Source organism: Lepus europaeus, chromosome 3 (assembly GCF_033115175.1).
Source record: "Lepus europaeus isolate LE1 chromosome 3, mLepTim1.pri, whole genome shotgun sequence".
NCBI lineage: Eukaryota > Metazoa > Chordata > Mammalia > Lagomorpha > Leporidae > Lepus > Lepus europaeus.
The window spans coordinates 126,880,011-126,895,649 of NC_084829.1; the positions used below are offsets into that span (position 1 = coordinate 126,880,011).

At 39.8% G+C, this 15,639-nt stretch overlaps 1 protein-coding gene and 1 non-coding gene across 4 annotated transcripts in view; one reads left to right on the plus strand and one right to left on the minus strand.

Moving 5' to 3' along the window:
• Nucleotides 1-12,263, minus strand: part of ECHDC1 (ethylmalonyl-CoA decarboxylase 1) — a 41,349-nt gene extending 29,086 nt beyond the window's left edge. Inside the window, exons 1-2 of one of the 3 annotated variants that reach the window (XM_062186736.1) lie at nt 11,985-12,263; nt 11,279-11,374 (exon numbers count right to left, since the gene is read on the minus strand). The gene's annotated coding sequence lies outside the window, so the exon portion shown is untranslated. Of the gene's footprint in view, nt 1-11,278; nt 11,378-11,984 lie in introns of all 3 variants that reach the window. The other 2 variants (XM_062186735.1, XM_062186737.1) reach the window with 2 other exon arrangements.
• Nucleotides 7,901-8,032, plus strand: LOC133757259 (small nucleolar RNA SNORA51). The gene has a single exon (XR_009865630.1). It is a non-coding gene; the product is annotated as a small nucleolar RNA SNORA51 (small nucleolar RNA).
• Nucleotides 12,264-15,639: the final 3,376 nt, after the last annotated feature.

Sequence of the window (15,639 nt, forward strand, 5' to 3'; positions counted from 1 at the left end):
AACATTTTGCCCATATAGCAACATAAAGTGAAAAAACTACCATTGGATTACTAATTATAGCATTAAATAGCAATGTACAGCACATTAAAGACAGAGATCCTACATAATTTTTTTTTCAAATTAATTAATTTTCTATGCCATTTCCATTTTAACACCAGGTTGTTTTTTTTTTTCATTTCCAATTCTCTTTATATACAGAAGATCACTTCAGTATATAATTAGTAAAGACCTCATCAGTTTGTGCCCACACAGAAACGCAAAGTATAAAAATACTGTTTCAGTACTAGTTATAGCATCACTTGGCCAGCTTCTATTAATTCTTATCCACTGAAGAATTTTGCAAGTTAATTTTTTAACTGGTTGGTAGCTCCAAATTGATCATAGTAGGAGTCAGAGCAGACACTAACACCCCACACTCCTCACCCCAAATGCACATGCATACAAGCATATGTGCATGCACACACACGTACATAATGTGTGATTTTGTTCATTTGTTCAACTTTAGAAGACAGTGTCAAAAGAATTTCCCAAAATCATTGTACCAATGTTTATTCTAACAGATACTGAATGTTTCAGTTGCTTCACAAACTTTTTGTCATTTGAAATTGCCTTTTTTCCTTCCAATTTTAGGCATTCTAATGGGTAACTCCTCATTGTAGCTTAATTTTGTATTCATATCATGTCTAATGAAGAGAAGCCCCACTTTCTTATACTTATCTTTCATTTGCATATCATCGTTAGGCAAGTGACTGCTTAAGCTTTTTGCCCACTTTTTTCTATTTATCTTAGTACTGATTTATTGAAGATCTTTTACTCTTCAGTCCAGTTTTCCTAAAACAAATCCTATACTTCTGTCTCCAGTTCAGACCTTTGACTTGTACATTCAACTCAATATTGTCTACCAGAAATACACTTAAGATATATCACAGGTATCTCAAAATCATTACCTAAACATGAATTCATCTTGTTCTAAAACTTGTTACTATTTCTTTATTCCCTCCCTTGGCTATTGACTATATCCTTGATCTTCAGACCCACACAGGAAAAATCTCTAGATCAACCCAAATCTCCTCTTCCTCACTTCTTACATGCAATATACCTCTAATATCTAATACAATGTATTTTTTCTCATATTTCTCATCCTCTCTCTTCCACTCCCTCTAATACTAATACAGTTCAAACCTCATTTAACCTTATCTGGAGTAACATAATCCTCAAAGTCCTGTGGCTATCTTTATAAAACAATCAGGGCATTTCAAACTTAAGATTGTTAAATAGACCTCTGCTACCAAATGGATCAAGTCCAAAGCTCTGCTGGATTTGATCCTTATCTAATAGTCCTGAATCTCTTCTTTCATAATATCTCTATATACAATCTATATGGGATACCAAACAACCAAAGTCCTGCAAATTTACCAGGTATTTTACATTACTACTTCCTGCCTATAATATTCTTTCCTCCCATCTGATCTGGTAAATCTCCAATCATCTTTGAATACTGAATTCCTAAGCTTCCTCCTAAAAGCAATTCCTTAAGTAGAAGTAATCAGTACTATATTTGCCCAAGCCCAGTATATTGTAATATGAGCATTCCATTTTAATAGATCCCACACATTATTTTATTTTCATCTGTCTGTCTCAGTAGGAAGGATACTTGAGAGAAATTCTCTGAAGCATATACCTTCTGTCACAAGTGTCTAGTATAGCAGTCAACACTAGAAGGTACTTACTAAATAGTTAATGAAGGAAAATATGGGGAAGTAAAAAATAAATCATCAAGCGGCTAAGTGAAATAAACTCTTTATAGTTTTTAAAATGTCTCTAATATATAAGCCACTAATAATATATAGGCAACTAAGGGATATATCTTACAACTTGGGAACAGTATTTAAAATTTTACCCATTAAGGTAATTTGTAAATGCAATATTGAAGAGACCAAGTTGTTTCCTAAAACCTCTTCAAGGTGACTAAATAAAATGTAATGACTATCAGAGAATTGTGACCTAATAGACCACAGTATGTTTTAGAGGGTTTAACAACATCAAAAAAAAAAAAAAAAAAAAGGTAGTAAGGTGCTCATTGTCTTACAGAATGATATCCAAGAATAAGAACTTGTTATTTTTCCAAGAACAAAGGTGCTTTTACTTGCCATCCTACATTCTGTGACAGAACCTGCTCTCAATTATCATACGCTATCCTATCATATAGTTACTCCGTACCTTCGCCTCCCTCCAAAAAAGTGACCAGTTGCCTGTAGCTGAACTCACTGATTAAAAAAAACAGTAAAAACACTAGGTAACAAACTTAATAGATTATGATTAATAGTGATCTGCATCAACATGATTAACAGAACAAGAAACCAAGGAAAGAAATCAAACGCTATGAACTGCAAAATAAAATATCTATATACTTAAAACTAGCTTTAACATCTTTAGTTGTTGCTTATTTCAGACTCTGTCTCCAAAACTCATGCAGTATCCTTAATTTATGCAACATCCTACCATCCCCCGTGATCTGTCATAGATTATTAGAAAATTATGCAATTAAGGTAACTGATATTATGGAATTAACTGATTTCAAGATATCTAACGCCTATTAAAGACCTAGAAGCTTGAAGGAATTATTACCAAAAATGATTTTTCAACATTCCAGGATATTTCCAGTTAACTCAATGGACATTTAAGATTTTTGAAATAAATTTCCAAAGAAAATTAGAACATGGAAATATACAATATAGAAAGTAAAAGATGGTTTATATTACAGGTGTTCCCAGACTCTAAATTAGTGCAATAGATACTCTGTTGATAATATTTAAAATTATTGTGCACATCTAAGAATTAGAAGATAACTGTGATACTAAAGAATGATATGGAAATTCTAAATGGCAAAGAAGTACTACCATATATGTAAATAGTAATAGCATGACATGAGAAGGGACTTTGCCCCCCATGCCCACAGTATACCCCCTCTGCAGAGGACTTAGCATTCAAGGCACCATCTTGGAAGCAGACAGCAGCTCCTATGAGATGCCAACACCATGAACTTGGACTTGGATTTCCCAGCCTCCAAGACTGAGAGATATTTATGTTCTTTATAAATTACCCACTGTCAGGTATTTTGTTGTAGCAGCACAAAATGGAACAAGGCATTTCCATTTTACAAAGCTTACCTTCGGGCTGGTGTTATGGCATGGCAGGTTAAGCAATCACCTATGATGCTAGATCCACTTTCAGAGCACTGCTTTGAGACCTGGCTGTTCCACTTCCTATCCAATTTCCTGCTAATACGCCTGGGAAAGCAGCAGAGCATGGCCCAAGTACTTGGATCCCTGAACCCACATAGGAGACTTGGATGGAATTCCTGGCTCCTGGCTTCAGCCTGGCCTAGCTCTGACCATCATGGCCATTTGGGGAGCGAATCAATGGATGGAAGAGCTCTTTCTCTATGTCTCTGCCTTTCAAATACATCTTAAAAAAAAAAAAAAGCTTACCTTCATGTGTACTTTCTTCATGGTTGTGGGGAACCTTTTCATGCCATACAAAATTATCAACTTAAAAATTAGACTGCCACAGATTTAGTGAATTTTGAGTCCTGCCTATCTTGGCAAGGCCATACCAAATGATTTCCCAGGCTTTATATGGCCCAAAGGGCAGGAAGTTCCCTACATTTGCACTAGAGCAATTTACTTCAAATTTAGAAAAAACACAAGAGCTCTCAACCAAAGTCCTTACTCCTTTTCCTCCAAGTAAGTATGTACATTAAAATATATTTATTTGAAAGAGAGAGAGAGAGTATGCATGTGAGGGCTCCCAGCCAGTGGTTGTTTCCAAATGCCTGCAACAGCCAAGGGTAGGCTAAGCTGAAGGTAGGAGCTCAATACTCAATCTGAATCTCTCATATGGTTGTCAGGGATCCAAGTACTCATACCATCATCTGCTGCCTCCCAAGGTGCACACTAGCAGGAAGCTGGAATAGGGAGTGGAGCTGGAACTCCAACCTAGGCACTCCTACATCAGATGCATACATCCCAGGTCAGATAACAATATTTAAGCCAAAATTTAAAAAAACAATTATCAGGGCTGGCATTATGGTATAACAGGTAAAGCTACTGCCTGCAACACAACATCCCAAGTGGGTTAGTATCCCAACTGCTCAACTTCTGATCCTGCTCCTGCTATAGGCCTGGGAAAAGCATGATGGCCTAAGTGCTTGCGCCCCTGCCACCCACATGGGAGTTCTGGAAGAAGCTCCTGGTTTCAGGCTGTCCTAGCCCTGACTGTTGTGGCTGTATGGGGAGTGAACCGGTGGATGGAATATCTTTTTGTTTTTCCCTGTAATTCTTTCAAATAAATGAGTAAATCTTTAAAAAATTTATCAATTTAATAAATATCTGGGATACTCTTTCAAGTCATTCCATAGTAGTCTAGACTCACAAGTCTTTTTTTTTTAAAAAAAAAATTTATTTAATGAATATAAATTTCCAAAGTATAGCTTATGGATTACAATGGCTTTCCCTCCCCAAACTTCCCTCCCACCCGCAACCCTCCCCTTTCCCACTCTCTCTCCCTTTCCACTCACATCAAGATTCATTTTCAATTCTCTTTATATACAGAAGATCAGTTTAGTATATATTAAGTAAAGATTTCAACAGTTTGCCCCCACATAGTAACACAAAGTGAAAAATACTGTTGGAGTACTAGTTATAGCATTAAATCACAATGTACAGCACATTAAGGACAGAGATCCTACATGATATTTTTAAAAATTGATTAATTTTCTATGCAATTTCCAATTTAAAAGCAAGGGTTTTTTTTTTTTTTCATTTTCAATTATCTTTATATACAGAAGATCGATTCAGGATACAGTAAGTAAGGATTTCATCAGTTCGCACCCACACAGAAACACAGAGTGTAAAAATACTGTTTCAGTACTAGTTATAGCATTACTTCACATTGGACAACACATTAAGGACAGATCCCACATGAGACGAAAGTACACAGGGACTCCTGCTGTTGATTTAACAACTTGACACTCGTTTATGGCGTCAGTATTCTCCCTAGGCTCTAGTCATGAGTTGCCGAGGCTATGGAAGCCTTTAGGGTTCGCCGACTTTGATCTTATTCTGACAGGGTCATAGTCAAAGTAGAAGTTCTCTCCTCCCTTCAGAGAAAGGTACCTCCTTCTTTGATGGCCCCGTTCTTTCCACTGGGATCTCACTCACAGAGATCTTTCATTTAAGTTGTCTTCTTCTTCTTCTTCTTTTTTTTTTTTTTTTGTGACAGAGTGACTCACAAGTCTTTTGAATGGACAAGAACATACTTTATATACAGACTATATGATTAAATATAATAATGAAGCTGTACATTACTAGTCTATATATATACTTCTATTAAAAATGATTTTTGCTCACTGATTAGAAAGTCAGACACAGTGGGGCTAAGCATTTCTCAGGGATATTTTCTAGGAAAATAGGCTCTCAAGGTCAGCTCTGCTCACAAAACCAAGAGGCTCTTTCAGAGGATGGTTGTGCTCTGCTTATGACAGGGTTTCTTTTAAATTATTCTTTAGATTTTTATATCTCTCACACCCTATGTATGTATGTTACGTTTACTTCTCAAAAAATTTTTAACTGAAGACTATTATTCCAAATGTTGAGGACGTCTCTGCCTTTGCTAGTAATCTTCTACCTTGCCAAATTAAAAATGAACTTCTTGAACCAGCGGATGGAAGACCTTTCTCTCTGTCTCTACCTCTCACTGTCTGTAACTCTCCCTCTCAAATAAATAAATAAAATCTTTAAAAAAATGAACTTCTTAAGTACTCTATATTTTTATACAGAAGAAATTTCATAGGGAAAAGAAATTTTACATTGGTAGCTACTGGTGATAAGAGACTAATAAGCAATCCAGAATCTCTGGTACATCTGGCAACATAAGCAAGATACCTTAAAAGTAGGGTTATCTCTTAAAAATTGATGCACAACCATAAAAGTTAATAGAGAATTATTCTCTCCCTTTTTGATTCTATCAGTTAGTATTAGCAGACACTTGTCTTGTTTGTGTGATCCCTTTGATTCTTAGACCTATCAGAGACATCGAATATGAACTGAAATTGATCACTTGGACTAGTGAGATGGCATTGGTACATGCCACCTTGATGGGATTGTATTGGAATCCCCTGGCACATTTCTAACTCCATCATTTGGGGCAAGTCTGATTGTGCATGTCCCAAATTGTACATCTCCTCCCTCTCTTTTTCCACTCTTAAATTTAACAGGGATCACTTTTCAGTTAAAATTTAAACACCAACATGGGAAGTGGGATACACAGCAGACTCATAGAATGGCAGACGCCCTAAACAGCACTCTGGCCTCAGAATCAGCCCTTAAGGCATTCGGATCTGGCTGAAGAGCCCATGAGAGTATTGTAGGCATGGAAAGCCAAGATACCATGGAAAAGAAAAAAAAAAAAGAAGAAGACCTAAATGAAAGATCTCTGTGAGTGAGATCCCAGTGGAAAGAACGGAGCCATCAAAGAAGGAGGTACCTTTCTCTGAAGGGAGGAGAGAACTTCCACTTTGACTATGACCCTACCGGAATAAGATCAAAGTCAGCGAACTCTAAAGGCTTCCATAGCCCTGGCAACTCATGACTAGAGCCTAGGGAGATTACTGACACCATGAACAGGAGTGTCAAATTGTTAAGTCAGCAACAGAAGTCACTGTGTACTTACATCCCATGTGGGATCTGTCCTTAATGTGTTGTCTAATGTGAAGTGATGCTATAACTAGTACTGAAACAGTATTTTTACACTTTGTGTTTCTGCGTGGGTACAAACTGATGAGATCTTTACTAATTATATACTGAATCGATCTTCTGTATATAAAGATAATTGGAAATGAAAAAAAAAACCTGGTGTTAAATTGGAATTGGCATAGAAAATTAATTAATTTTTAAAAAAAATATTATGTAGGATCTCTGTCTTTAATGTGCTGTACACTCTTATTTAATGCTATAACTAGTACTGCAACAGTATTTTTTTTCACTTTGTGTTGCAAACTGTTGAAATCGTTACCTAATATATACTAAACTGATCTTCTGTATATAAAGAGAATTGAAAATGAATCATGATGTGATTGGAAGGGGAGAGGGAGTGGGAAAGGGGAGGGTTGTGGGTGGGAGGGAAGTTTTGGGAGGGGGAAGCCATTGTAATCCATAAGCTGTACTTTGGAAATTTATATTCATTAAATAAAAGTTTAATAAAAAAAAAAAGGAAAAAAAAGTTAATAGAGAATTAGATATGAGATGAAAGTAGTATTTTGGGGGTTAGTTCCTTATTCCACTAAATCAAAAATTTGTTACAGACAGGGACTATATCTTATTCACAGCCCTTAGCATACAGTTTTATAATATTTGTTGAACTGAATGACATATGCTTAACATTGCAGAGGTATTATAAGTACCCCTCATTTCCTAAAGTTTTATATTTACAAAATAAAAATTATTTCATTTCTGGGTTTCTAAGAAATGTTCAAGTCTGGGATATGTGGCCCAAAGTGTGTGCGGGTATCATATATAGCAAGAGAAGTAAGTTCTCTTTCCCACTGATCTCTGGTCAGCTTGCCACGGTGTCAATACTCCTCCTTCAGTACCAGCTGAGGAATTTCTACTAGTCTTTGGAAATGGAGGAGTGGGAACAGCAAGAGCTCTGTCTCTGGTTTCATTCATGTTTATAAAATGGGTTTGTATCCAACATGATATCCATTAGGTCATTAATCAAAATAACACTTTTAAAGAATAGGGTTTATAGGCAATATGAAGGTACTTTCTACATTTAATATCTATAATACAAATTTTATAAGGGCTGATTAGTAATTATGTGTCCCACTTCAATTATCTGAGGCCTCCTTGTGCTTACCACAGGCTGCATTCTTACACTGACTGTATAGAAAGAGGAGGCAGAGTAGACTTTCCCCAAATACACCTCAGCTCAGGCCCCATGCCTGGTCTCTACTGTGAATGGGGGGACCTGGAAAAAAATGAATAGATGTTTCTCACACGGCTATTGGGTGTTACAGGCTATGGCTATCCTGAGACATTCCCTGCCAGTTTCTCAGAAGGAGGGGCAGTTTACCAAGTCAGTATTGTAGTAAAAAGCTAGCAACTGCTATTAGCAAATTTAAAAGAGAAACCCAGACTTAACCTACTATGTCCTTATCTTCCTCATTCCCCCTTTCAGAGGGAGATATGGAAATAAGAGTAGGCCTCTTAGGGCTGCTTCTCCTCTAGGGAAAATAAGCTCTCCATGTCACTTACCAGTTCCACTCACAAAGCTGGGAGGCTACATATTCAGACCCACACATAGTATTCCAGGAGATTGCATTTTTAGAGATTGTGCTCTATGTATGCTTTTTCCCAGGACAGAATCAAGTGGGAAGACAATTCAATGGACAAAATTCATTTGGAGAAGAGATCCTAGTCTTTTTCACAATGATCATGACTTCAGAAATAAACATGAAGAAACTTGCTAAGGGAACAGAGGATAATTTTTTAAAATTTGCCTAAGATTTCAATAATCTTCTGTTTTAGAAAATGAACAAGGAATTATACCAAAAAATAAGGAATGGCTTTCAAAAATCACTGGCATTTTAAAAAGCAAGTATTTATTCGAGAGGTAGAGAAGGGAGAGGGGGAGTGGGAAGAAGAGGGGCAAGAGGAAAGAGACGGAGAGATCTAGAGAGGCAGAGCTCCCATCGGCCAATTCACTCCCGAAACACTCAGATGGGCTGGGACTGGGTAAGACAGAAACCAGGATCTGGGAACTGGATCCAGGTTTCCCATAAAAGTGGCTGACAGCACTGCAGCTGTCAGCGTCTGCATTAGCAGGTAGCTGAAGCCAGGAGCTAGATCTGAATATTGAACCCAGTTACTCCATTATGGGACACAGACATCTTAACCTCTAAGCTAAATACCTGCCCTAAGCTTTAGAAAAAAATTTGAACCAGAGAAAGATCTCCCATCTGCTGGTTCACTGCCCAGATGCCTACAGCAGCCAGGGATAAGCCAGAAACCTAGTGCCCAATCCTGGTCTCCCATGTGGGTGGTGGTATCCAGTACTTGAGCCACCATATTCTGCTTTCCAGGGTGTTCATTAGTGATGTGTAATGAATAGGCAGGCACCCTGATAGGTCTGCTGAGTTGGAAGTTGCAAGTTCCCATATATAATTCTATCCTTCTACCCGTCAATCAAAACACCCCCTTTACTGAGATGCATCTGCTTCATCTGAGATTTAAGGGGGCACACCATGAAAATATGGATATAAAGGCCCTCACGGAACTTATGGAGGTAGCATAAAATTCCTAGGAGGCTTCACATCTGCAGGGGCACCACCCCGTATCTCATAAAAGAAGCCAAGTACTGGGGGAAGCTCTGTTACCATAGACCATAGCTGGAGGTGCCTCACAGGTGCCTTGGTCTCTCCTCCTCCACCCCTCTCCCTTGGGGCACTCCTCTGGCCCACGGCCCACTCATGATGGATATTTCTCCATGTGGAGCAACCCAAGCTCATGATTGCATACATGTGCACTTTCTCACCTACTGAAAGAAGTTTGTTATCACTTAGCATACCTGATACGTGTCTGCACTTAGAACACTTTCTCTGTGTGAGACAAGAGCCTGCAGTAACAATTAATACACCTTAGCCCACATCATTAGAAGGAAGCTGGATCAGAAGCAGAGGAGCCAGGATTCATATCAAGCACTCTGATATGGGATTAGGGTTAAGTGGTAAACTAACCTCTCTACCAAAAGCCTACCTCAATCATTTTTAACTATCATTGTGAGATAATAGAATCAATCAGCAAAATATATTCTGCTCTGATATTAGGGCAATTAGTATGAATCTGTATGAATGCTAACAGATATGCAGTTCATTATCCTCTACTAATTCAACATTTACATATTTCTGTAATAGTATTTTACCTCATTAGAAATCATTAATCTATCTTAAAAATGCTGACTTTTTGAAGAAAACCTTATGCCACTACTTTATAGATCCTTTTCCCTATTCTATATTTGCTCTTTGTATCCTCATTCTCTCCCCACTTCTAATTCTCCCCTTTCTCTTTTATATCTCTTTGTCTTATTACAGTAGTGCCAGAAAAAACTTAAAACTCAAGGACACCTCTTAAGACTACAAGATTTGCTAGCCCCAAGTTTAGGAATCCAATCTAACAATTGAATAATGACTTCCTGGGTTTGCCTTCAACCCAGATCTAAATTCAAAGACTACCACAGACAAGAACTCAATGCTGAGACCGAGGAGATAAGACGGAAGCCATCAGAGAAATGATGGTCTCTGAAAGTGCAAGTAAACAAATAAAATTAAAGAATCAGTATTTGGGATTTCTTCCAGAATTAGAAGGCAATGAAAAAGTTTTGAAGCATTTATAATTTTAAAAACTACCCTCAGGGCAAAAAACGTTTAAAACTTGCATGCAGAAAGCACACCGAGACAAGGGAGTTCACTACCAAGCCACTAGCAATGGGGCAGCAAGGGAACTCCTTATGGCCATCTGAGGCCGAATTCTGTGAATGTGAACGAACACAGTTACTCTCAGGGCACTGGAAATAAGCTAAATGTTCTCTTGAAACCCTTTTCCTGTTTTTATCTTATGTTGAAATCACTTAATTCCAAACAGCAAGCAGAAACCCATGCTTAACAGGAAAACAACCTAAGGCAGGTAGCAAACAAGGAAAAGTCATATTAATTTGCTTTTATGCTGTCAACATAGACCACTTCTGAAGTTTTTATTTTAGATTGTCATCAAATCAACTACTTTTCAAGTTTCATTGTATGTTGCCATCATACAACCAAATGAACATGTTTAGTTCCTCAAATCCTTCAGGTTTCTTATTCATCATTTCAAGCCTTTGCATGTGTGACACCAACATCTGCTACACTAGCCTCTTCTTTAGAGTAACTCCACATCATCTCCTGGAACACCAAAGTCTCCTTCCTATCTGTGCTCACTTTTATATCCCTCATCATAACCCTCACTTACTACTTCACCCTAATTAGTTCTTCAACCTAATCATCCCACTAGACTTAGCTGCAAGAGGGCATCTGAAGTACCTGGAATAGTACCTGGAAAGCAGGAAATGCCAATTAAAATCTCATTCAGGACTAAATTCCATACAGGGACTTAAGAATCTGTCCACAAATCAACTCTCCAGCTTCTCTGTTTATTATTCTTACACTTACTTCGATTCAACTTACCTCTTCACAAGCTGGTTCCCCTTACTGGAGTGCTGATCACTGCTTGTGCCCCAAAAGATTATTATCCATTCATCTTTCAGGTCAGAACCCAATAGGCTGCTAAGAAAAGATCAGCTGTTTTATTACCACGCCCCTCCCTGCGCCGGATTTCACAACTACACTTCTCCAACCCTAATCAACCCCTTTCAGGTGAGTGCTCAGTCTTCAAAAAGAAAACGCCCTTTTATTCCCGCCCACATCAGCTGTATCTCTCTGCCTAGCACCCACAGCAGTGGCTGGTAACGAGAAGGCTGCGAGGAGAGAAATGCTGACTTAGCCTCCAAGTACCTATCAGCCTTTTGAATCTGTAAGCAATTTAACCCTTTAGACTTAGGATACCTTCTGTGCGTGCAGTTAAAAGGTGTACTGCGGCTGCAAGAACTAGCGTAAAACAACCAACACTAACTTTTTATCGGTGAAAAGTTGGCTGCACGAAACCAGATGATTTAAGAAACGTCTCAATTAAGCAAGATCATGCAATACGTAAGGGAAGAGACAATTATGGTGGTCCCAGGGGTTATTACCCCAGTACGGGGCTTTGAAATTATTCACAAGTGAACTTAGAGCGTCGGCAGCAAGCCTCCTTATCCCTCTGCAAACGTCAAAAAGTCGCCATTTCCCCACGTTCTCTGCAAAGTTTGACTCTTGCCCCGGCGCCCTACTTCACCTCGCAACGTCGGCCCGCGGCGCTCGTCCCTGCGTCCCCGCGGCCAGCAGAGGGCAGTGAGCCTGCGCTGCGACTGCGCCGACAGCGGGCAGCGGGCAGCCGAGCCGCGGCTCGCAGCCGGGGATTCGCTTGGCACAGCCCTAGAGGCCGCACCACGGCGACATGCTAGGACTCTCTTCCCGATGACACCAGAGGGGACTCCGTAGGACCAGAAAGCACGGACGCAGGACCCGGCAGCCGGCAGCGGTGACTTCCCCTTCCGCTCCCCGGCACCCCCACTTCCGCCTTCTGGTCTCCCTTCCGCTCCTCCGAGGTCCCCTTCCGCCCGCCTCGGTCCACTGAGGGCTCGGTGGCGACTGCCTCCGGCTTCACGGCGCCCGCGCTCCGCTCCCCACGTGCTCTTTCTCATCCCGGCGCCCCTGTGACCCCGCGAGACCCGTCCCCTTAGCGAGATGCGCCTTTCCCCTGGGCCACTTTGCGCAGTTGTGCCGTCCGCGGACCCGGTTGCAAGCGAGCCCAGCACTGCGGGCTCTTTTGTGGCTGCTTGGAATTTTTTGGCTCTGGGATCGTGGTCAGCGAACCTGGCTTAGTTTCCTGTCCCGCTCTTAGCCGTGGAAGAAGGGGAGGGCGGGAAGGCAGTTTCTAGGAATAATGGACGGGGAGCCGAGGGAAAAATACTGATGGTGAAGGGGAAATAGGGGTTTTTTTTGTTTTGTTTTGTTTTTTTTTTTTTTTGACATTTAAAAAACTGGAGACTGACCATCTGTCCTGAGTGTGACATGTTCTTTATACAGCTCCGTAATGTTAAAATTCTGTGCTGAAACCTATTTTGTGGTGCAAACAGGTAGTAATTTGGAAGATAGCTTACAGGATTAGAGTCTTTTTTACTCAAAGATGAGGTACTGAAGGTGTATCTTGGGTAGTGGAGGTCAAAGATGAATACAGCTGCACATTAAAGCGGTGGAAATAGATTTTTATGCCGTAAATACAGACAGTAGGAGAAAGAGTATCATTCTAGTTGGTGCAGAGGTGATTTGGCCCTTACGGGACAGTCAGTGTGGGTGCTCAGCAGTGAGAGAAGTAAAGCTAGGCAAGATTAATTGGTGTAAATGGGATTAGGCTGGTTGTGTCTGTTATTTACGTTGGGATTTTATTCTCCCACACATGGAGCTGGGCCTCATCCTTTTCAAAGGAATGCCTCTTAGGTATTGGGAGAGTACTTCTGAAATGCACTAGGTACACATTTGCTACTATAAGCCCTCTTTAGTAAATGCCTGAGACAGGAAGATCAAGGACCTGTCACACTTTGGGTGTTGCCCAGAACAAATAGTTGCGCTTTCTCAGGTGCAATTGCAAGGAGAGCAAGGGTCATCCCAGGCACATAACTTGGTCGAGTCACTTCCTGCTGGGACTTGGATGGAGTTGTAGGTAAGACTGAAATAAGTAAAGGAAGTGTTTCTAGCACAGGGAACAGAATGTGCCAAACATTATTCACAATAGCTAAAATATAGGATCAAACTGTTTGCTGAGGGATAAATAAAACATAGTATTAAATATAATAGAATACTACACCATACTGTATGACAGTATAATACTGTTATACTGTACAATAGTACAATATTATTTAAGAAGAAAACTTTTTCATTTGTAACAATTTATATGAACTTAGCAGCATAATGCTAAGCAAAATAAATCAGAACAGAAAAATACTGTATGATATTACTTATAAGTGGAATCCAAAAGTGTTGATAATGTTGCAATGAACATGGAGATATAGAAATCCCTTCAACATACTGATTATTTGCTTTGAGGAAGAGAAAAATAATGACCTTTATCAACAAATTTTTATGTTTTCTTACATAATAGCGTTCGGAGTTTTATTGTCTTGAACAGGAAAGTGGTTAGGGGCTGGTAGGTTAGTGGCTGGTGGTTAGTGGCTCACTAGGCTAATCCTCTGCCTGCGGTGCCGGCACTCTGGGTTCTAGTCCCGGTTGGGGCACCGGTTCTGTCCCGGTTGTTCCTCTTCCAGTCCAGCTCTCTGCTGTGGCCCGGGAAGGCAGTGGAGGATGGCCCAAGTGCTTGGGCCCTGCACCCACATGGGAGACCAAGAGGAAGTACCTGGCTGCTGGCTTCGGGTCGGCATAGCGCGCCAGCAGTAGCGGCCATTTTGGGGGGTTAACCAACAGAAGGAAGACCTTTCTCTCTGTCTCTCTCTCTCTCACTGTCTAACTCTGCCTGTCAAAAAAAAAAGAAAGAAAAAGAAATCTGTTAAACACTTTCATTAAGGAAAAATAGATACAGTAACAAATTTCATTTGCTCAACCCACACAATCACAAAATATCAAAAATTGATATTTTCCCAGGTGATACTTTTGGTGCTTCTCATTTGATATAGGAAATCTATCAATAATTATCGTGTTTTAAGATCTGTGTGGACATTTACAATGTGATAAGAACTATGCTAAGGCCTTTGAAAATTTAAAGCTGAATAAAATATATTGGGCCAGCACTGTGACATTGTAGGCTAAGCCTCCTGCCTCCTGCTGCGCCCACATGCCACATGGGCACCAGTTTGTGTCCCAGCTGCTCCTCTTCTGATCCAGCTCTGTGGTTATGGCCTGAAAAAGCTGTAGAAGATGGCCCAAGTGCTAAGGTCCTTGCATCTACATGGGAGACCCAGAAGAAGCTCCTGGCTCCTGGCTTCAGATTGGCTCTGCTGTGGCCATTGTGGCTATCTGGGGAGTGACCAGTGGATAGAATACCTTTCTCTGTCTCACCCTCTGTCTGTAACTCTACTTCTCAAATAGATAAATAAAAATATTTTAAAAGGTAGCTAAACAACATATATTTAAATGTAGGAGTTTAAAATCTAGTAGAAGAGAAGAAGCATATGCATGAGAAGCAAAACCACAAATTAATATCTGATAATTGTGACACATGATAAGAGTTTCATAGAAAAGAGTATACCTTTGGCAAGTACACTGAGGAAAGTCATCACAGAGGTATTGGCACTTGAACTGAGCCTTGTTGGATTAGTAAGTTTCAACAGAGAAGAGACAGAAATGAGAGATGCAAATTTCTGAGGATAGAAATGTATGATATTGACATGAAAATGATCTATATGAAGTACTTGAGGGAAGCAGTGGAAGATGAAGCTAGATGAATAAATTCTAGAGGTCTGCTGCACGTTCTTAGTTTAGGCTGCCATCACAAATTATTATAGGCTGGGTGGGTTAAATAACAAACATTGATTGCTCACAGTTGTGTAAGTCTAACATCAGAATGCCAGTTTGATTTCTGGAGGGGATTATCTTCCCACTTACTGATGGCCCATTCTCACTCTACCCTTACATGTTAAAAAGAGTTCTCTGGTTTTTTTGTTTGCTTTTCAGTGAGAGCGCTAATCTCATTTGTGAGGGCTCCCTCCTCATGACCTAATCACCTCCCGAAGACCCCATCTCTTAAACCATTATAGTGGTGATGGCAACAGAAGGGAGGCAGGAAGAGGATATGTTTTCAACATATAACTTTGGGGGAAGCACAATCACCATGCCCATTGCAGTAGTATATTCTTACAATCCTTTTACTTCTGTAATGTCTTTAGTAATATAATCTCTATTTCTTGCTCTGGATGTTTACAGCCTAATCACCAATG